The sequence below is a fragment of the Vespa velutina genome, chromosome 20 (genome assembly GCF_912470025.1).
Source record: "Vespa velutina chromosome 20, iVesVel2.1, whole genome shotgun sequence".
Classification (NCBI taxonomy): Eukaryota; Metazoa; Arthropoda; class Insecta; order Hymenoptera; family Vespidae; genus Vespa; species Vespa velutina.
Window position 1 is genome coordinate 490,959 of NC_062207.1, and position 22,365 is coordinate 513,323.

Here is a 22,365-nt window from a genome sequence, read left to right on the forward strand (position 1 = left end):
TATTTTTAGATTATGATTGCAGTTGTTCGTGCAGCCATAGATGAATCGATCTTTGGTTCGATAAAATAAAGAAAGAATTGTTGTTAATGTTTTTCGGTTAATTTAAATTTGTTTGCGTTTTATAAAAACTTTTAGGAATATCTGTATGGATAATTTGAGTTCAAAGCAGTCATAGAATCAATATTTGTTCGTATAAAATTTTCTTTTTCTTTTTTTCTACAATCAGATATACTGTAGATACTTATATATAAAACAAGCAGTAGATATTCGCGAATTAAATTCATTGTTTGCCTCTTAATTATTAAATAATTATTGCGCATTTGAGTCAGTGCATCATGGAAGATGATCAAGGACCTATTACACTTCTGTAGAAGAATATTGGTAAATAAATGTTTAAATTTAATAGCTAATATAATTCTACATTTTCTTTTATTACGATAAATTTAATAAAAATTGTGTTTAATCCTTTTTCAGATTTGCATTGTCATTAAGTCAATGTATTACAAATTCAGTCTAATTAATTTTCCATCTACGTCGATTTATTTCATTTTGGACTTATTACGGAACAGCTTACATAAATTTTCAACGGGGCGAGTGTTTTGGAGCTACTGTGAATCTTAAGCAGTAAGTGAACAAATTTACGTTCCTCCAGTATATATTATGTCGAGGATGAAATATTCGGCTTGACATGAGTTACTAGTTGTAATTTTTTCTATTAATTGTTGACGAATAGCTATTAATAATTAACTTTTTGGATTTACTCTTGAATGGTACAGTTTTAATTGTTTTTTTATTGGCCATAGTCTAGTTTCATTAGCTTAGGATAGTATTTTCTTGTTTTATTAATGAGTCATTTAATTAATACGAGTCATGCAACAACTCTTTGCAGTGTGATTTAAGTGCGATTGATTGTCACAATTGGTGACGAAGGCGCTTACACGTTGGCTTCTGCAGCTTTTTGACTATGCGTGCTTGAACATGTGCCAATTATGTGAATGTTAACGAAATTAATTATTATAAAAACCATAAAATCTGATTAATTTGAATAAATATGTTTTTGCACATGCATTTAAACGTTATATTATAATCAAACATTATAACACAAAAAGTAAGCCTTTCGAGATCTTCTTTAGATGCAATAATCGAGAACAATTCATCCAGTAAAATGAAATAATTTTTGGCCTAGAAGTACTAGTAACATTCTACTTCAATTTGTGAAGATATGCTTATTTTTAATTTCTAACGTTTAGAAAAAATTAATAATTGTCTGATATCTTTCAATGCAGTATGGTGTATCTAGCACAATTTGGCATCTTTTGTATTTCCATGTTGTTTCAATGCATTTGTTATATTTTTCACTAATTTTATAAGCTCTTATTTATTTTTTGATATTGTTAAATTGTTTTTTATTGTCTTGTTTTTTTTTTATTGTTTTTTTATATACTTTGAAAAATGAGCCCAATGTTGCATATATAATTTTTGTGATGTTTATTGCTATTCGAGAAGTTATTCTGAATCGTTTTTCGTAATCCACTAATTTTGCAGTTTTTAATAATAATTCTATAATATTTATTCTATATTCAGTGTAACTTTGTTTTTTTTCTATATTAATTGTTTCGTATAGTATATATCTATTAAAAAGTGCCTTGTCGAATGTATATAAGAAAAATTTTCTATATATTTTCATATATTATCTCATAATACGAAAAGAAATTAGCGATTAATTTCAATCTTGCTTTTATTATATTGAGTGACATACTTTGGTTTCAAAATACGATTGAATTGAATTTATTCTTGCCTACAATCAGTTATTTCTGCTGTTTTGTACTTTGTAGTACATGTAGAAATGGCATAAACGTTTCATTTATTTTTTTATTTCAGTTATATTTTCCCGTTTTTAATTTTGTACCGACAAAATTTCGGTATATTGGTTTTATTAGAAAGCATAATTCCAGTGGCATGTGTTTTATTTTTAATTATTGTTAAAAACAGTTTAGGCAACGCATATTAATTTTCAACATATAAAATAATTTATTGAAAATTGATTGTGACAATTCCATAATTTTTAGGTGCGCTATTATTAAAATTTATTTTGTCATTACCTATATATATCTTAAAATGATAGCAATAACTTGACGCTGATTCATATCATTTATAAATTATTATGCCAAATCTTTGTAGGTTGGATTATATTGTTTATATGGAATAAGTCGCTTAAATTGCATTAATGATTTATTAATGGTAACATCCATGTGTAAACATTTTTGCATTTATGAATAAACAAATTTATTATAACTTTTATTTTATGTAATTAGTCTATATTGTCAACGGTATCATTATTTGTTAAATTGAAAAATCTAGTAATTTGTAAAAATCTTATGAATGGTATAATCTTCCCGAATATTGGCTATTTTATAATGACTCTTTCAGAGCAGTCATTTGAATTTTTATTTTTACTTTTTCTTCGATCTTAATTATTATTATATATAATATAATTTTATTTCATCACAATTTACAGGAACTTCAGTCGCGGTACAATTTTGCTTATTTTGCTTAAAATCAAAAATGAAAAATTAATTTTTATCAAATCTATCTATTGATATATTGCACTAAAGCATTTCAAACATAAATGTAGCTGATCAATACAATCTGGGATTTATATAGCTTTTTATCTGAACTTTAGCACTCTTTGTTCTAAAACTTGCAAAATTGTTTTGTTAACATTGTAAAATTTTCGCACCGGGTATGCTAGTTCTACCTTCTTTTACATTTCATGGTTTACTCTTCTTCGGATAGATATACTTGATGGCCCTAATGTTCCGACATCATGGCACTGTGAGAGTTAAATTGACAGTTCCATTCTAGAGTCAGAGATCTTTATTTTTCTTTTTTCGATGTCAGTTTATATAATAATAGCGCATTTGTAACTGATGTATTTAATAATGATTCGATTTCATGTACCACATGAGGGTTTTTCTGTGTAGTGTAGAATATCCTATCATCTGATTGGACAAATCTAAAGCACATTTTCCTATATTGTAATCCAAAACTACTGTTAGTTTTTCAAGCGTGTAATTATTTTTGCATACAGTTACTGTTTCCGCCAAATACTTTGTGGAAATTATTAAAATATCTCGTCTGTTTTTCCATTTAAGACTATAATCCCTTTCCTATTTTGCATTAAAATAATTTAAATAGTTTAATATCGTATTACTGACGCTTCTGTTTTAAAAATTATTTGAAAATTATGCAATTCTCTTCAATGGTACTAATGATTTATTAATACATACATCAACTACTTCATCAAGATTGTAATATTTACAAAAATTTTGATTCAGTACATCCCCAAGTCTGCTTATCTTATATAGCCTTCTGGTTATGTTTAATTTTGTTTGCTATCTGGTTATTAATTTTATGGCAAAAATCTCGATATAACCCCAGATCTTTGATTTATTACTTTTTCCTTGACTCAAATCCATTGATCTGATGATTGATGACTAGTATCTTCTTTATTATCAGTAGACTCTGCACGTTTATGTACGATAAATATGTAAGTAGCATATGATATTTATCCACGAAATTATATGCAAATATGTGCGAAAAATATGCAAATATACACGAAATATTTGGTATGTTAAGTATTAACAATATATTTTGCAATTACTGTGATATATTATATTTCGAATTACATTACAAGCGTCTTTCCCATAATCGATGGTGTTAATTGGGGACTTTCATCTATAAAAATTAACGTATATGCGAAGAATGACCGTTCCAAATCAGGATATAATTGGTGCATACTTTAATTTACTCCAACATTCTGGTTCTTCCTTCGACCCGACAACGAAAATATTATTCAAAATTTTTGAGACTTCTTGCTTTCTTTTTGATTTTTTGGCCTCAAATACCAGGTATATTGCACAGACCATTAATATAATTTAAATATATTTCTGTTGAATTGGTTGGCGGTGAACTTATTGTTTCTAACTTTTCCATTTTGGTCGGTAAAAAGCCAAAATAAGTTTTCATAATGATTAAATCTTGTGCGAGTTTTTTTTATTAGACCATATCTGTTGCAATTTTAATTACTGTAACATTTATTATATTAAAATTTTCAACTACTATTAACATAAAAAATAGAATAAATACTTATGTATATACAAAAAAGTTTTTCTTCCCAAATGATTGCATATTACTTATATTTCTTATTTTATTAAAATGTTCGATATAAAATAGTGCAGTTTCAATCTACGTATCCCATTTAAATTAAAATAGGTTTTAATGGCAAAAGAATATTTTGTAATGTTTTCTTATATACTTCAATATGAAGTGATGCTTTCAAAAATACTTTTTCACAGATTTTTACCAAAAGTTTTAAAATTTTGTTATATTATGTCACGGATCATGCCTCGAACGAAAAAAAAACAATAAATAATAAATTAGGATAATTAATAAAAGAAAGAAAAAGTACGATGTTCACTTCACTGATTGATCAACAGATTTTTAGAGAAGTTCGTATAAAGTTATTATTTGCCCATGAAGCTATTTTAACAAAGTTATTTTTATTCTCTTGTAGCACGCACAATATTCGTGTGTCTCTTTACCTTTGATTCGAGGCTTGGATTCGATTGTAAGACAATTTGATGTCGTATGAGACTGACTTTATGATCCTATTATTATAAATTGAATTCGGATTTAAATTGTATTAATTGTATTACAAGTACTAAAACTGTATGTCTTATTACAAGAATTATTTACTTTCCAGAATATTAATATATTAATAAGTGGAAAACAGAGTCGCACTTCCTCATCTATACTGGGTAAACTTTGCACTACATATTTAATTTGTATCATGTTAGCATAAAATAATTTCAATTTCTTCCCTGTTTTGGCTATGTATGGTGTACTCCATTCGTTGTAAGTAGAACTTTTTCTTCACTACCATATGATAACAAAATTCTTAAGGTTAAATTTTCAAAGTGAGATATATTTTCATAATTTATTTTTCCTATTATTTTATGTTAGAACACAATAAGTGCAGTTTTGTCGTTTCTTTCTCACAAAGTTATTCTACTATTAAATTTGCTATGTATTGCTCTGCTGCATTGGTCGTTTCGTCTACAGAAATTCATATGTTATATTCTCCTATATCTTCCCTAATGATCTGAGTACTCAAATTATAGCAATCATCTAAGTAATTTTTGCGTAATACATATTCGTTCGGAAGCGAATGATCTATATATTTTGCAAGAAAATTTTTCCGTGTATGATTATTTAAATAACTTCACGGTATATTACAAGCAATTATTACTTGCATTAAATCTTTGTAAAATTCATTGTTCCTTAATTTGATGGTTAGTGCTCACTTTTTCTTTCACGTGGATTACCTCGTTCTTTAACATTTCTTTTATGTTTAAATGTATTTATATGTTGCACTAACTATGTTTTTCTTTCACATTTAACACTTTTACCATAGATTTCATAATAAATACTTTTTTTATTATTTTCATGAATAACTTTCCATTAATGATATTCTATATATATTAGTTTTTATTATATTATATTCTATTTATATTAGTTTTCATTTCAGGCCCTGAAATAGGATATGAATATAGGATATGAATATATTGGGTTGGCAATTAAGTGATTGCGGAAAGTCCATCTATCGACAAAATCTGCAATCACTTAGTTGCCAACCCAATATAAGTGGAATTTTATTTGATATAATCTTTCTATTGCTTCTTATCATTATCAGTTTCTAATCTTTACTATATAATTTAACATAATATAATATATTATATAATACATATTTTAATATTTATATATAATAATATATATAATATATAACCCACATAGCACTTAATAAGCATTATATTAAATTAAATTAAATTAAATTAAATTAAATTAAATTAAATTAAATTATTAAATCAAATTGAACTGATTAATTCAAAATCATATTTTCATTTCCGCTATCATGTTAGTGCTCCGACTAACTTACATCTGCACTATTTCGTTAAAATAAATTATATCACCTCCACATTAAGATCAAGTGTTTTGGCTTTCTCATTCTTTATTGCACCCTGCACATCTTTTCATAACTTAGCACACATTTGTCCGCTTTCTTCCATATCTACTTGTTTTAATATCTCTCTTTTTCTTAATTATTCCTTTTAACCACTTTATTGCTTCTTACGTCCCTTCAGCAATGAGAAGTTCTGCTATCTCTAACTCCATTCTATTCACCATTTCGCACTCATTTACCCAGTATTCAATAGAATCTTCCTGTTTACTACAGAACTTGCAGCATTTCTCTTCTTCAGCTCCCCACAATTTATTGGCTCCTTCCAACGAACCGCATTTTGCTTTTGCAATTATTGCATAATCCTCATCGTCATCTGTTTCTTCTTCATTAATTTCTTTAAATCTTTGAATGTATTTTAGTTTCTTAATGATATTCTACTATATCAAGCTTTTGGCTTTTCTTAAATATTCAAAAACAGTTATTAAGTTTACACAATTTTCAATAGTATAAATTAATCTGATTTCACCAATCAAATTTGAGACGTCAACTGAATTTGTAATTCAATATCCAAGTGAGTGATTTAAAGTCATGAAAATATATTTCATTGTGGTTTATATTTAGTACATATTATGCGTTATCCCTCTCTGAAAATATTATTATGATTGTTATGTAGATTGAATTTATAGATAGATGATACATTAAAATATAACAAATATAAACAAACTTTCATTCTCATGTATAAAAATTTAATCTTTGTAAAAAAAACCAGTAAATATAAAAACAGCATTGTAATAAAATTCTTTTCTTTTTCAATACCACAGTTTTACAAATCAATAGTTGCTCTACTAAGCACTTTCCTCGCGTATATTTTTCATATTGAGAACAGATTCCCGTTGTACACAACAAAGAGTAACAAATAAAGCCTTGATCAAGTTAGGGAAAGAGGAAAGGATTATAGTACTTAAATTGTAACACTTTGAGTTGTAACCAGAATAAGTGATATGAGTTAGTTAGTCCATATCTTATAGGTAGAATTATAAAAAATATCCTTCATATATTGTATGAATCTGCACCTAGTTTTAGTTGGAAACAGTTGTTTTTTAACTGTAAGATTCATTGCCAGTTTCTAACTATTTTAGCTATTTTCAATAAATTTATTCCATACTTCAGAAAACAAAGAATATTTAACAATTTGTAGACGTTGGTTTTGAATACTTTTTTCATCGAATAAATTAAAAAATTTGTATAAAACAATTCTTGGTTGTCGTGTTTGAAAAAAATGTAGTCTCCTATTTCTTATTCCACAAATATGAAATGTTCAAATTTTTTTCTTCATATACTCTACATGCTTACAAAATAACAAGAAATGTATCTAATTTTGCTGGAGGTAGGTTCCATGTAATTCCTAACACTCGATTTGCTTCTAGTTCTGTACATTTTCGCATGAGTTCAATAATAATTATCAAGGCAAATATAGTTCTTACTTGATCCTTTATAATGTTTTTTTTTTGTGTATACCGTTGGATTTGGTAATGGCCGTCCAAATTTTGAACTTGAACCCTTTTGTATTTCTTCTTATACAATTTCATCAATAGCAACTTCAATGTCCTGGTCATTTCCTTCAGTCTCATTTTCAGAACTTGACGGAAATCCTCTTCCCTTTTATCTTATGTTTGTTCAAAATGTTCCTTTCTTCATCCTCATTATTTAAGCGTTTATTATCAGTTTCGAATAAATTATATCCAATTAGAATTTGTAATTTTAAATTTTAGAAAATTTCCCTTCATCGTTTTCTAAACACCCCTCATTTATATCGTTTATCTCTTTCACTGGTATCTTCTTTACTGAACGTCTTGTCATGTTTAGGAGTAAATATTAGAAATATTAGTAAATATTAGAACAATACAGTAAAATAAAATGTAAATTAACTATTAAGTTTTGTTCATCTTCTCTTTCCTTATTATTTTCACACTGTAATGCTCTGTTTGGAACTCTCAAAATTAGACTGTTTTTTGATGTAGCAATATGTACGATAATAATATTCGAGGATAATTTTAATGATTTTGGTTAGAGAAATCTCATATGCCTAATTTATTGTCGTTTTTACAAATGGTCATTTAATTGATTACGGTTAATATGACAAGGTACATATTTTTCTCAGAATAAACAGAATAAAAGCAAGCGTAAATATTAATAAAATTATTAACTGGATATTATAGAAATCATAATTTTATTAATATAGGAATTATAATTATAAATCAAATAGAGAAAAAAATAACAGTGAATGCAGAATTTGTATTCAAAATCCAAATCCGGTCATTTGAGAAACTGTTGTACGGTTAGTGTTAAAAACATTTAGACGATCATTATCTGTAATACTAACATTTACTATTCTACTATTTGCGATTATGTCAGCACACTTTTCCTTACTCTTATTTCTTTATAAAAAGATTACATCAGGCTTTTTCTGAAATATATTTAAACAAGGACAGTAAAGAATAACAATACGATTAACATTTTGCGTCGGAAGATGGTATGGAAGTGCACTTGTGAAAATTAAATCATTGTTCTCAATCGTATTTCTCATGTTCGGCTTTTAAAGATCGATTCAAATATTTCAGTTCAATCTTAGTTCTATTTCCGTTCCGTCTCCGCTCTGTTATTTCAGTACGTAACGCAGTTTCACCACTCAGTTCTGTTTCAGTTACATACATGTATTTATACATCAATAATATATTATATAATATACTATCCAATATAATAGATTCCATTCTATGGATATCAACAACGTAAAAAATAACCATAGGTTTTTTCTTTGTAATATATAAATATATAAATTTATTCATTCTGTTTTCTCCACTTGTTGACGGAAAATAACTTTTAAAATCTTTATCAACTTTACGTATGCAAATATTACTTTTCGTTTTATAAAAGTGACATTTTTGGTATTATTTTAATAAAATTTTGTTTTGTGATCAGTTAGCCATAATTTTTTTTGTGAAATATTAAATATGTTAGAAAATAAACAATATTTTCGTCAAATTTGTTTTTTCTATTTTCGAAAAGGCAAAAACCCGTGGTAAATTCGTGAGGAAATTAATACTTTATATGGAGCCATAGAATGCTGTAAATGATTCAACATACAAAAAGTGGTTTTGAATATTTAGAGAGTAAATTTGGGTGTAAAAATATTTTACAAAATACGTTAAGCCTAAGTTATCCCAACCAAATTTTATTACCTTACGATTTAAGTTCTAATAGCATATTGGCATACACAACAACAAAATCAGTCACACATCGAGCTTTTTCACGATTAGGCTGAGCGTTCGAAGTTGTGCAAATTGTGCATGTCTCTTGATATATAAATGTATGTGTAAGATACAACTAATTTTATTTTGCAAGATGTTTGATAAATAATTACTACCAATTGATCATTGAACAAGAAATATTTATTATCTTGAAGTGAATAATAAATTAATACAAGTTTTTATTACAATTTTTAAATATACACATTTTAAATTATGAGCGTCTTGTTAAAATGTACAAAAATTTAATAATCTTTTATCGTGTGGTATCTTTTGAAGCATATTGGTACATGTAATGCAATTTTACATTTTGTGCACTCTTACATTGTTAGAGTTATCTTATACGATATTGTAGGTTAATGAGTTAAAATGACTTCTAAATGAAGGGTAATATTTGCGTGTGTGTAGATGATAATGGTGCAAAACTGATATGTTTTAAAATCCTACTTTGTGTACTTCGACAGCGTCAAATGAGATGCATGAGACAATTGAAAATCGTCCTTGTCCATAGACAAAAGACGTTAATAGAATTCAGCCCAAAAATATTGTTGATAAGCATCGTTGACATAGTAAACAGCGTTATCTATCAATAATAACTTTCTCTCACTTGTCCGTTTTTAAGTATTCGTTATTCCACAGCTGGAATAAAAATCATTTAAAATTATTCAATAAAAATGTTATAAATCATCTAAGCACTTTTCTTGAACATATATATAATAGAACATATATATAATAGGCATAGTACTTAAATGTACATCTTTTGAAACGTCGAGGTTTATTACTCATTCCAATTAATAAAGCGGGAAGCTTGTCACAGGACAAGAACCGTGATTCGACCTCTATGACCCGGTGTTAATCATTCATATTGATATATACCTTTTGCGAAAATGATTTCCATAACAAGCTAGTTTCATCTGCATTATATACATTTTCCAACAGATAATTTTCTTTCCTTAGATATTCTATAAACTCTTTTTTAAAGCTGCAGATTTATTCGATGAAAGTTTTTGTCTGACACATAGTCTACAAATATCGTAACGTGATTTGAAATTAGCTTACCAACCCGATGATGCTTTGAAATTACAATCTTCATTCAATTTTCGATTGTACTATATAGTTTTTTCGTATACGATAGGACAAGATATCCTTTGCCTCTTTTTTGACAGAACCATTGATACATAGCCATGTCAAGAATTTTATTGTTAACAGACTTCATATTTTTTCGCGTGCACTGCAATCAATTCTCACTATAATTTAGAATTTCACACTTTCGTCTTAATGTCACAAACTGTTGATTTTCCAATTCCACAAGACGCTGCTTTTCAGCTATTATTTTACCACTATTTAACCGACTTAATATTTCACGTTACATTTGAATTGATAAAACGGTATGATTACATTTCGACATACAGGTTTAGAAAGTAAAGATCAATTGACAATGATATGTTAATATATGTTAATGTCGCTAATCGCCACATATCCTCAATATTTATCCGGCTAATCGATGTTCGGAAATCGAGGTTCTACTGTTTTATTTGTTTTGATGTGAATAATTGATTCGAACAGACTCTTAAATGATGTTGGTGAATATTCTATCATCTATGTGATATAATGTAAATAATGATTTGGACAAAGCCTCGGAATTTAGTGGTAGAATTTCAAATTGATAATTCGAAATTCAGCCGAATCAATTATAATTCAGTGATGTATCGATAGATAATCTTTTTCTAGAGAAGCAGTGTAAGAAATTGTATTATTTTCATTCGGTCTTTTATTTATTGATAGTTTTACCAACTTATTTGATTTTTGTATTGTCTTACTTTTTCCTATATTACTGTTGCTTTTTAATAGTAGTTGTTTGAATTTGGGAATTTTTAATAAAGCTCTCACATCAACACTTATTCTGTTTGATATACTTTCACGACTAAACATTTTTGATACATTTAAAAGAATTACACTTAATGTGTATTAGAAACATTTACTTATAATCCTTCAACTAAGTCATGTAAATAATTTTGATTATTCTGGTAAATTACTATTATATTATCTTTTAATTAATTTTCATCTATACGATTTTCTTTTATTTCATAATTTAGAATAATTTCTTAAAAAAATTAAATATTTAGCAACAAATCCATGGGAAAAAATTATATACTTACATTGAACTACATCATCACCGTATTCCTATTTTAATCCTGTTGTGTACCTAAAATATCTTTGTAAATAGTTGTAAAATTAATATCTTTAGTTAGCTGATTCAACTTATCCTCACATATAATTTATGTTCCCGACATTTCTGCTATTTTCTTTCCTTTATGTTTTCGTATTAATTTTTTAATATTTTAAGATCTGTAAATTCTATAAAAAGATCGTGTCGAAATCTTTGGTAAATTTTATCCATCCATCAGTTTTTGGTTATTTTCACTTATTCAAGCAAAGAAAAGTATTTTGTTCCTTTTGGCAGCGAAAAGGATGTTTTAGTAGACCGTCGTAAAAAGAAGTACGGTTTGCTTTTAGTCGCGAAAAGTATCATGCCTTCCTTTTAGCTGCGGAAACTATTACATTAAACAGGTGGTATTCTAGTGCAAAAACGAAAAGGTTTATATTTTTTTTTTTTACCTGAAATAAACTCTTTAATGAAATAAGTGAAACTTAATCAATTAATGTCGTCATGCACATAGAGTATTCATTTATGAGGATACGAGTAGTAAAAGTCGAAACATTAACAATAGCATGTGACAATCTTTGTATCATACTAGAATTATATATCTTTTGTTATTTCTCTTAATAAATAATTATTACAATAAAAAATGATGTTTATTGTCAATTACGGATCACAAATGTAAACAAACGATTAATCTATTTAGATAATAATATTACTAAATTATACAATCGAATAAATTTTCTTGGGGTAAAATTTTTAAGAACCATTGACGATAAATTTTTTTTTTTAATAATAGTTGATTTTTAGTATCGTAGGCATTTTATATATATTTCATAATATTTTGCTTTAAAACGTACTGTCTTAAGATTTGAATTTTTATATTATTTCCATTAAAATCATATTTAATGCTAATTGAATTCCTATTTGATCGCATACTTATTTCTCTGAAATAAAAGAATTGAAATTATTTAAACAAAAGGTCAATTAAATTCTTTCGAAAAATTTTTAAAGTTAAGTATATTTGCCTACAACTTTTCTTTAATAATGTATGAATTATGAACTTTCCATTTTCTCATGTGTATGCACTATTCATCTTGGGTATATACGGATTTGTTTTTATAATGCTATTAGATACGGGCATGCATGGAATCATCATCATTCTACGTATGTATCTCCGAAAACTTAGAAAAATAATGTTAAAATAATTAAAAATTATACTTTCTCTTTTATGCGTTTTTGATTTTAAAATTAAAATGTACTTATGAGTTATAGTAATGTTGGAATCTACAACAGTTTTAATAAACATAATAGTCCATTTTGTTATTGTTCGATCTGCTGTAACTATTAACACTAGAACTACCAACAGTTATTATATACCTATTTCTACCAAACCGGTTATTTTGACCGGTCTGATATTTAGTTGGCAAAATATAAAAATTCAAAGAAAAGTTTTAAAGAAAATAAAATTTATTTTATTCTAATGTTGCAAGTACATGATATATGCATCTATTTACATAAAAGGTAGTACTATTATTTGTTTTTTATTTAGGTTTAGTTATTATTTGGATCACCACAATTATTGCATAAAGAAATTTTTATCAATGTACATTTACCACAAACATGTTTTTTACAGCCAGCACATATATTCATAGTTTTATTTTCATTATAAAAACCTATTTGGCAAGTTTTTCATATATTAGAACTCTCGGGGCTCTTCAAGAGGTCATTCAAATTTTCCAATTCAGATGGATCTTTATAGTCTGTGCTAAGCTTTTCTGCTAATTGAAACAAAAAATTTTTCCTCGATATATTTTCACCAATTGTTTCGTTTTATAAAACCCAGGCATTTATTGTCGCTAAGTCGAGAATGTTAAAAAATACTTGAAGAGGTCATCTTCGAGATCCTGACTTCACACTATACTTTCTGGCCATCTGATCCGTCATGTCTATCCCGAATTTGGTTTTATTATAAAATATTATGGTTTCAGGCAGTTTTTTATTGTTTTTTTCAATGTTTACTGAATTATGTTTCGTACTCAGTAGAAGTACTTTTTTCGTTACCTTACTTTTATATACTGTTAAAGTGCAATTATCTGTTTTATAAATTTCAGATGAAAATCGAGGTAAATTATTTTTTTTGTTTGGCCAGTTTCGGCAATTTTCTTTTATTTGTACGAATTGTTCTAACCAAAGTAGTTCGTTTTCCCAATAATTTTGATGCCAGTGATTTGCTAGTAAAAAAATTATCAGTGGTTACATTTCTTCCACCACCGGTAAATGGTTCAATTAATATCAGGACGACAAATTCACTCAGAGGAATTGATGACTATCTTGTTTCGTCCTTTCCCAAATACGGGAACCCATTTATTATAAATTAACTTTGGAGATCAGATGCCAACCAAAATTTTATTCCGAACTTATCGGGTTTGTTTGGCATATACTGCGATATATATTCGGCATATACTTGTCTTCTCTTATATATGTTCTCTACAATTTTAGGTATTTTCGGACGTCTCGGTATTTTTAGGGTAAAGTTTCTGGATAAAAATATTCTAAATATATTTTCCCTTATTATAATAAAAATATTCACAATTTACTTACATTTCAAGCTACGATAACTATAAATTGAAAGAAATATATATAATTGTCCACAATACTGAAAGTATTTCAACCGTATACAAGTACTACCAATAAAGAAATGACTGAAGTGTAGGTATTTCAACTGTATACAACAATTACTAATAAGAAAATAAAAAAGTATCACAAAACATTAAGAAATTCCGAGAATTAGGGAAAATCCAGTGATTTCAAAGCAGTAATTTTGCCGGGAATTTCCATTGGCTGGCGCCATAGTGGTGGATTGCCGTATTAGAAACATTAAAAATACCGACCGGTCAAAATGACCGGTAAACTAAAAGTCATAACATTATTATAAAATATTAAATAAAATTTCAAAACATAATTTTGTGAACAATTAATACAATTGGTCATTTTGACCGGTCGGTAGTTCTAGTATTAAAGATGCTCCATCACGAAAATTACCTATAAGTTGTTCCAGCAAAAGCACGATTTGTGTGTAATTGGAAGTTTCTTGTAGCATTCCCCCACTTGCCTTATTTTTTCTTCGGTTAATATACATTTAATTAAGTGTATTACTTCGGCTGCGGGAATGGCCATATATCCAGGTTTCTTCATTATCGTATAGGCCATTTCATCTGATGCGAGGATACTAGAGAAAGTGCAATTTTCAAGACTTGTTCCAGGATGCACTTTTGTCTCATGATGTCTATATATAGAGTGGTTGGTTGCGTTTTGATGTCTAAAGTCATCACGTAGATGAATTTAGAATTTACATATGCGAATATGTCTCGGTTTTCCACAGAGGTTTTTGTTTTATTCTTGAAAATTCTACCAGAAGATGTTTCTAGTATAAATAGCTTTGGGTGCTCTGTGCGTGGCAGAGTATACCTGCACAGTGAGAAACCATTAGTGCGTGTGAGCGCAAAAGTGACATCTTGCGTCGTAATTGTGTATAGTATGGAACCCTTACTATACTCGGCGGGTATCAATTTTACCGCTGGCCCTTCATACAATACATCGTAATTATTAAAACCGCAACTATTTGTAGATAATGTGGACCAATAGCTTTCATTACCGTCCGCATCGAGACAGTACTCTTCGTTTAGTGTGCAGATAGTTCCTGAATTAAGATGTATTTGATTATTTCTGATTAGGGCGTAATAATCGCGCATAGTAATCTTTACTGTTTCTTGGACTACTATGTCATCCCAAGTGCTATTAGGATCGCTGTATTGAGATATTTTGCATGTGCCATCGGTAGAAATAGAGCCACTTAATGTGAAACTCCTTGTATCGGTATGTTTTTCTTTAATCCGGAGATAAACGTGTTGTAACCCAAAAGAAGACTTCCTGTTGCGTGCATCTGCTGACATAGTTGTTGAGTGAGTGATTGCAAATACTTCCTACGCCCATTCTGGACAGCCGAGACGTGTGAATGCATTCCACATTGATAAATTGTTCAATCTATTTCGATTCGACATTGTTAGATTCTTGCTGTATCGTAATCCGAAGCTTGCAAGAGTTGTACATATATCGAATTGTCCTTTGGTTGCAGGTCCGGTACTTCACATTCAGCCATATCCATGAGGGAGAACGTTGAGATATTTAACGAACTGCCGGCACAGTCTTACACTATTAATGCGTTTACGGTACTTGTAAAGGTAAGAGCTATTATAAGCTTCATTGTGCTTACTAGTAAGAGGTTTGAGCGTCGACGAGTGGATGATGCTCAGAGCTAGGCCTGCGCTGCTTATGTCTAAGATTTAACGGCAAACGTAATGGTAGGGATCTTCCTTGGCGATCGTCGTCATGGAATGGAGAGCGACTCTTGCTCCATGCTGCGCTTGCCAATACCATAGATTGGTGATGTAGATTTCCATGACGTCGATTTATCGGCATTTCATCTTGATTTATCGACTTTTAGTCGATTAGCGTGCACTATCCGAGTGTCTGTTGGAGTGCGTATCTTTACATTGCATTTATTCATTACAGTTATAATTTCGTGTAGTCCTATGTATTTGTCGTCAAATTTTCCTTTATTCGTACCTTTAAGAAAGAACACGCGGTTGCCTACCTCAAAATTAACAATTTTCTGTTTTCTGTCGTAATAGATTTTCGATTTGTATTTGCATTAATTAAATTTTTGTCGAGCTGCTTCTTGGAATTTATTTATTTGTTCGTTTAATTCTCCCAAGTAATGTGCATATGTTTAGTTTTGGAGATCATTATAGGTTGATTCGTTCGGGGTTCTTGCTAATCTCCCGAAAACTAATTCGTAATGTGTTCCCTCGTGCACGCTAGTGTTATATGAGAATGTTGCTATATTTAACCAATGATTCCAATCACTGTTGTCTTGAATATAATGTTTTAAGAATTCGGTCAGTATATGATGTGATCTTTTCATTGATCCATTCAATTGCGGATGATACGCCCTAGTTTGGTATTGATTGATTCCAAATTTCTTTGCGATTGCCTTCATGAGTTCTGACAAGAAATTAGTGCCCTGGTCGGTTAGAATACCTTTCGGTGAATCAAATCTACATATTATATTCTTTATGAGAGCGTCTGCGACTTCCTCCGAAGAAGCTTGTTGTTAAAGTATCGCGACTGAATATTTTGTTAGTAAATCCTGGATAGTGAGTATATAATTATGCCCTAATTTCGTTGTGGGTATCGGGCCCACGATGTCCATAGAAATTTTATCGAATGCCATTCCGAGTGTGTCTATGATTGTCGTCGGCTGATACGTTTTTAATCTAACGAGCTTCTTCGTTTGGCAGCTGCGACAGTTTTGTATAAACTCCTGGATGTCGTGCTTTAATTTCGGCCAGTAGTACTTTTGTTGGACTCTAGCGTGTGTTTTTGATACACCTTTATGACCTCCAATGGGAGTTGTTCCATTACTATGGATTATCTCAATTCGTTCGATCTCTTTCGGTATCACTATTTCGTGTTTTAATATAATTATTTTCGTTTGTCTTCCTGAAAAGATTGAACGGATCTTTCGTCTTACGTCGGCTCAGGGTATGTCAGCCACTGGTCTTCTACCTATCCCTATTGTGTTCAGTTGTAATCCGATGGCTGCGTCAAGTAGAGAATAAAGAGCTTCGTCTAACGTTTCGATCTGAATAGAGAAGGATATTTTTTCTTTGACGGGTAGTGCTATAAAATAACTTCTGTCATTTTTTCTCGTAACCTTTACCCTGCCGAGAATTACATTGGTCATGGCGGGTAACTGTGGTCAGCTAATTCTTTTGCCCCATTGTCGACGGGTGTTCCGTTCATCGTGACAAAATACGCGATGTTTCCGTTATGCATTCTAATTCGGTCTTTTATTTCTATGATTTTGCTATCTATGTGTTCGAACGTTTCTTCATCGTTGCTTGTTTCGTTTTCGTGGATTGTTGACGTTTCGTTATTATTTCTGTCTTTGTCTCGAGTTACATTGGTCATGTCGTATTAGTCATGTCGTAGTGAAGATTTTCTGAAACGTTTCGTTTTGCGTTACCGAAGAGTCAATGCTTCGTTTTTCGTAGGACTCTTGAAAAGTTAATCGTTTATTTCTTGGTTCATAAAGATCTTCGTCACTCGAGCTGGTCCCTGCTATTGGAAAGACTTGTTTATATGAATCTATAGGGCTTTGATATAAGGCATTGGCGTTTACGTTTGTTTTCGCCTGCTTTGTAAATAATTTATAATCGTACTTTGCTAGTTAAAGTCGCCATTGGATCAATCTTGAAATTGGATCTTTTATTGAGTTCAGCGAAACCAAGGGTTTATGGTCTGTGACCAAACTAAATTGATTACCGTATAAATACGGCCGAAAATGATTGACTGCGTATATTATGACGAGTAATTCCTTCTCTATTGTTAAATAATTTTTCTCGACCTGATTTAATAAACGCGATGTGTAAGTGACGGGCAGATTTTGCCCGATTTCTTCCTGACTCGAAATTCCGTCTATGGCAAATTTTGAAACGTTAGTTACTAGGAATGGTTTGGAAAAGTCAGGATATTGAAGGAGAGGTTCCTTACATAAGAGATCCCTTAATGGTTAAATGCGCGGTCGTGACTCTCTTCCTATTTAAATGAAACGTCTTTCTTTAGCAGATTCGTCAGAGATCGGTTAATAGCTGAAAAGTTAAGAATAAAACGTCTGTAGTATCCCGTTAGCCGTAGGAATTGCTTAATATTCTTTACCGTTCGGGGAGTCGGAAATTCCTTTACTGCACTGATTTTTCCCGGGTCAGGTTTCACTCCTGAGGCGCTTATTATATTTTCCAGATAAACGACTTTTTTTCGGAGAAAGTTGCACTTATCTGGTTGTAACTTGAATCCTGCCTCTCTTAACCTATTTGAAAGTTTTTTAAATTTATTGACATGTTCGTTGAAGGAGCTCGAATATATAACTATATCGTCCAAATAAATAAACAGTTCGCTTGCCTGTAATCCGGAAAGAACGGAATTCATCAGCCTTTGAAACGTTCGTCGTTTGTTTTTTAAATCAAAGGCCATGCAAGTAAATTCGTAGTGCCCGTATGGTGTTGAAAATACTGTTTTCTTTGCGTCGTCTTTATACATTTCGATTTGATGAAAACCCAAAGTTAAGTCAATAGTGCTGAAATATTTAGCGCTACCCAGCTGATTTAGAATTTCGGTTATATTGGGTAGAGGATAACTGTCCTAATTGTTTTTTCGTTAACCATGCGGTAGTCAATGATAAGCCTCCACCTTTTGTTTCCGTTCCATTCTGCCTTTTTTGGTACGATCCATAAAGGAGAATTATAGGGTGACACCGATGGTCGTATCACCTCATTCTTTATTAGCTTGTTTATTTGTTTGTTAATTTCTTCTTTGTGGATCGGCAGGAATCGATATACCGGTGTTGTGTCTAGCATGTTGTGTAAGCGTGTTTATGTCGCACGGATACCGGTGTTGTGCCTAGCATGTTTAACAGATCGCGTATGTGTTAATTTATTGCCTGGTAAGTAGAATAGGTCTAAAGCGTTTTTAATCATTTCTTTCGCTACTCCTTTTTCTTCTTTATTCAACGTTTCTAAATTTATGTACACTAGTATTTGTTTGAAACGATTTTCATCTATTTTAGAGATCGTTCTGCAGGGTCGTTCAAAGTGAGAAAGTTTTGTACGCAGAGAAGAGAGATCAGAAGATATTTCTCGGTTTAGATTTTCTGAGTGTTCTTTCACGTTATGCCTGCATGGGTCTTCGTAAGAAGCACTGTCCATGTTGTCGGAAGCGTGTGAGTCACGCCCTAAGGTGGAGTCATTCGTTTCGTTGACCATTTGTGTTTGAAACGTTTATTTTCAATAGATCGCATGTTCTGGCTGCGATTGTTTTTTCTTCTGGCGCAATAAATGGAATCTTTACGTTTTTCCACATCTTACGCTTTTATTTAAAAAATTAATTTCTACAGATTCGTTGAGGAAATCGGTCCCGAGAATGTCACTATGAGGAATCGGTAAGGAGTTGGGTAGGAGATAAAATTCCACCGAATATCCAAACAGGTCAATAGTGCAAGAGTTATAGGTCAAAATAATCTCGTCGGTAATTCCATTTAATTTTATTTTTTTGATTCGTCGATGAGGATTTCATCGTCGGCTTTGTAGATTTTTAATACATTTGGTTCTGAGTCTATATCGATTAAAAATGTTTCTTTTTTTAGATCTTTGAAGATTATTTTCACCGTTGGTGTTTCCGGGCTATTCTCTAGTTTAATTGTGCGGATGTGTACAGGATTTCCGTAATTACGATTTTCACTGGACGCGTTTGTGTGGTGCTTCCCCTGATCGCGCCTAGTCCCGGGGAGGACATTGCGTTTCCCGAATTTCTTTCGTGCCACATCTTTTTCCGGCATTCTTCGATTGTGTGACCCAGATTTTGGCAATATTTGCATTCGTTCCTCGGAGCATAGGAATTAGGCATGCGGTGTTGTTCGTCGGGTTGCGCGGAAGGCGGAGGACGATCCCTACGCGAGTATTCGTGCTGTCCGTTCTGTCTTTCTCATTTTGTTTTATAGCACTCCTCTTTCACATGACCGATCTTGTTGCAGTGCGCACAAAATTTTGGTGTCGGCTTGAAATTTATCCTCTCGCGACTGTTTATCCGTAATCTCCATTGTACTACTGTTTAATGGTCTATTCCTAAGAAATTTGGTTTATTTATATATTTGATGACGTAGCTGGTCCTGCTTGATCATCAAATAATGTTCCTGTGCTTTCTTGTATGCGTCGAATATGTCTCTACACGTAGTTGGTTTGATCTCTATCCTGTAATCTCGCGAAAGACCTTCGCAGAAACTTACCAGTGTGAATTCCTCTATCTCGTTAATTTTTTTTTCCAATAACTCGTTAGCTTTAAGAATCTCTTCCTCGTAAATTGCCTGCTGTAAATATTTAACTTTACTTATGTATTGCAAGATGTGCTTGTCGGGTCCCATGCAGATGTTATTTAATTCGGCCATATACTGTTGTAAGATACGATTTCGACCGAAACTCCTACGTAGCAAGTTGCATAGATCGTCTAGTGTAAATATTTCCCGATCTTCTACGACGATGTAAGTTAAACCACTGAGATTATTTATAATGAGGCGAATTACCGTTGCCTCGCTATTTGGCGGTGTTAATTCACGAGCGCGTTTGCATGCTCGAATAAAATTATTTATCGTTACATTTCGTTTATCGTAGTTCAAAACAGCGCCCACGGCTACGCGTATTGATAAATCACGTGCTTCTCGTGAGCTGCTCTGCGTATCGTCTACCTGTTGCTGTGCGGTTACTATTTCCCGCAATAAAGATTCGAATGAGGTGAAATCCGGTTTAATCCTTTGAGTGCTGAATACTCGTGGCCTATGGAGTCCGTACGGACGGCGCGCGGCTGGCGCTGACAATTGCCGGGGATTGAATACTTTATCGCGCAGTGTGGATCTCGTTGACGGTTTATGACACATTATAATATAGTATACAATATAGTATATTATAATATAGTATACAATTACTATTCCGTTGTCTATTCCACATTGAATGAAAACATTTTTATTTTCAATATGTACTGTTTATTCACCTGCTAGAATTTGAAATCCCAGTAATTTGATAATTATAATGTATTTGGATATTCAAAATCAGAAAATTAAACAAATTATAAGAAGGATTATATATAATTATGGAAAGGCTTCAAATATATATATTTTAAGAAATTAACATTTAATACATTGATATTTTAAGAGAAAACAATAGGAAAATTAATAATTGATTTGCTTATGATAAATCTCAAAACAAGTATCATCTCATAATCCGACGTTGCATTTTTTACATTCATATAGTGTATCCTTCCTTCTTTGCTGTCTTCTACAGACAACACATTTCCTTCTTGTCGATTTTCTCTCTGCATTTCAAATTTTTGAAGGGAAATGTCTTTCAGTCAAACGAAATGGTAGGTTTTCTACGCTTCTTTTGCCACCGCCCGCTTGTTTTCTATTTTGAAGGCATTTTTACAGAAGTTGTTTGATTAGTGACAGATGAAAATCGTTATATTGTAGTTTTTTACCAGTCACACATTGATACAGGACATACGCATTATATAATGAGATGTCTTCTAAATGGAAAAAAATACTTCTTATACCACTTTAGACATTTTCTGCATGAATTAATTGCACTTAGAACCATGTCAACATGGTCTACAGAGCCCATTTTGATATTGTAATCTGCAACACATTCTGGTTTTAACTTGGGCGATCCTGTAAGATAATTTTCTTGATCAGATTCTATCATTTTCGGTTCGTGAGCACTTGATAACATCCATACATCTTTTCTGTCTCGCCACTTCAATGCCAATAAATTATCTGTGCATCTGTAGTCAAATTGCCCTTTTTTCAATTTTCCCTCGATATGGGGCATATCTCTACTGTTTTTCCGTACTAACCTAAACGCATTAGTTTTATGTTTATGAAGTACATTATACAAATGCGGCCTTTTCAATGTATGGATGTAAAAGTGTCATAACAACATCTGCTGATTGGCCAATGGTTGTAGAATTATGTACAATATCTGTATTTTTTCCGGTATATACTATATAATCTAATATATAGTTTGTTGTGCAGTCGCACAGGATAAATGATTTGATACCAAATCTACTTCTTTGGGACGGAATAAATTGTTTAAAATAACACCGACTTTTGAATAACATAAGGCTTTCGTCAATGCACAAATCTTTGTACGGGTAATATGACTATTAGAAAGAGTTCTTCAGAGTATCAATTATAGGTCGTATTTTTATCA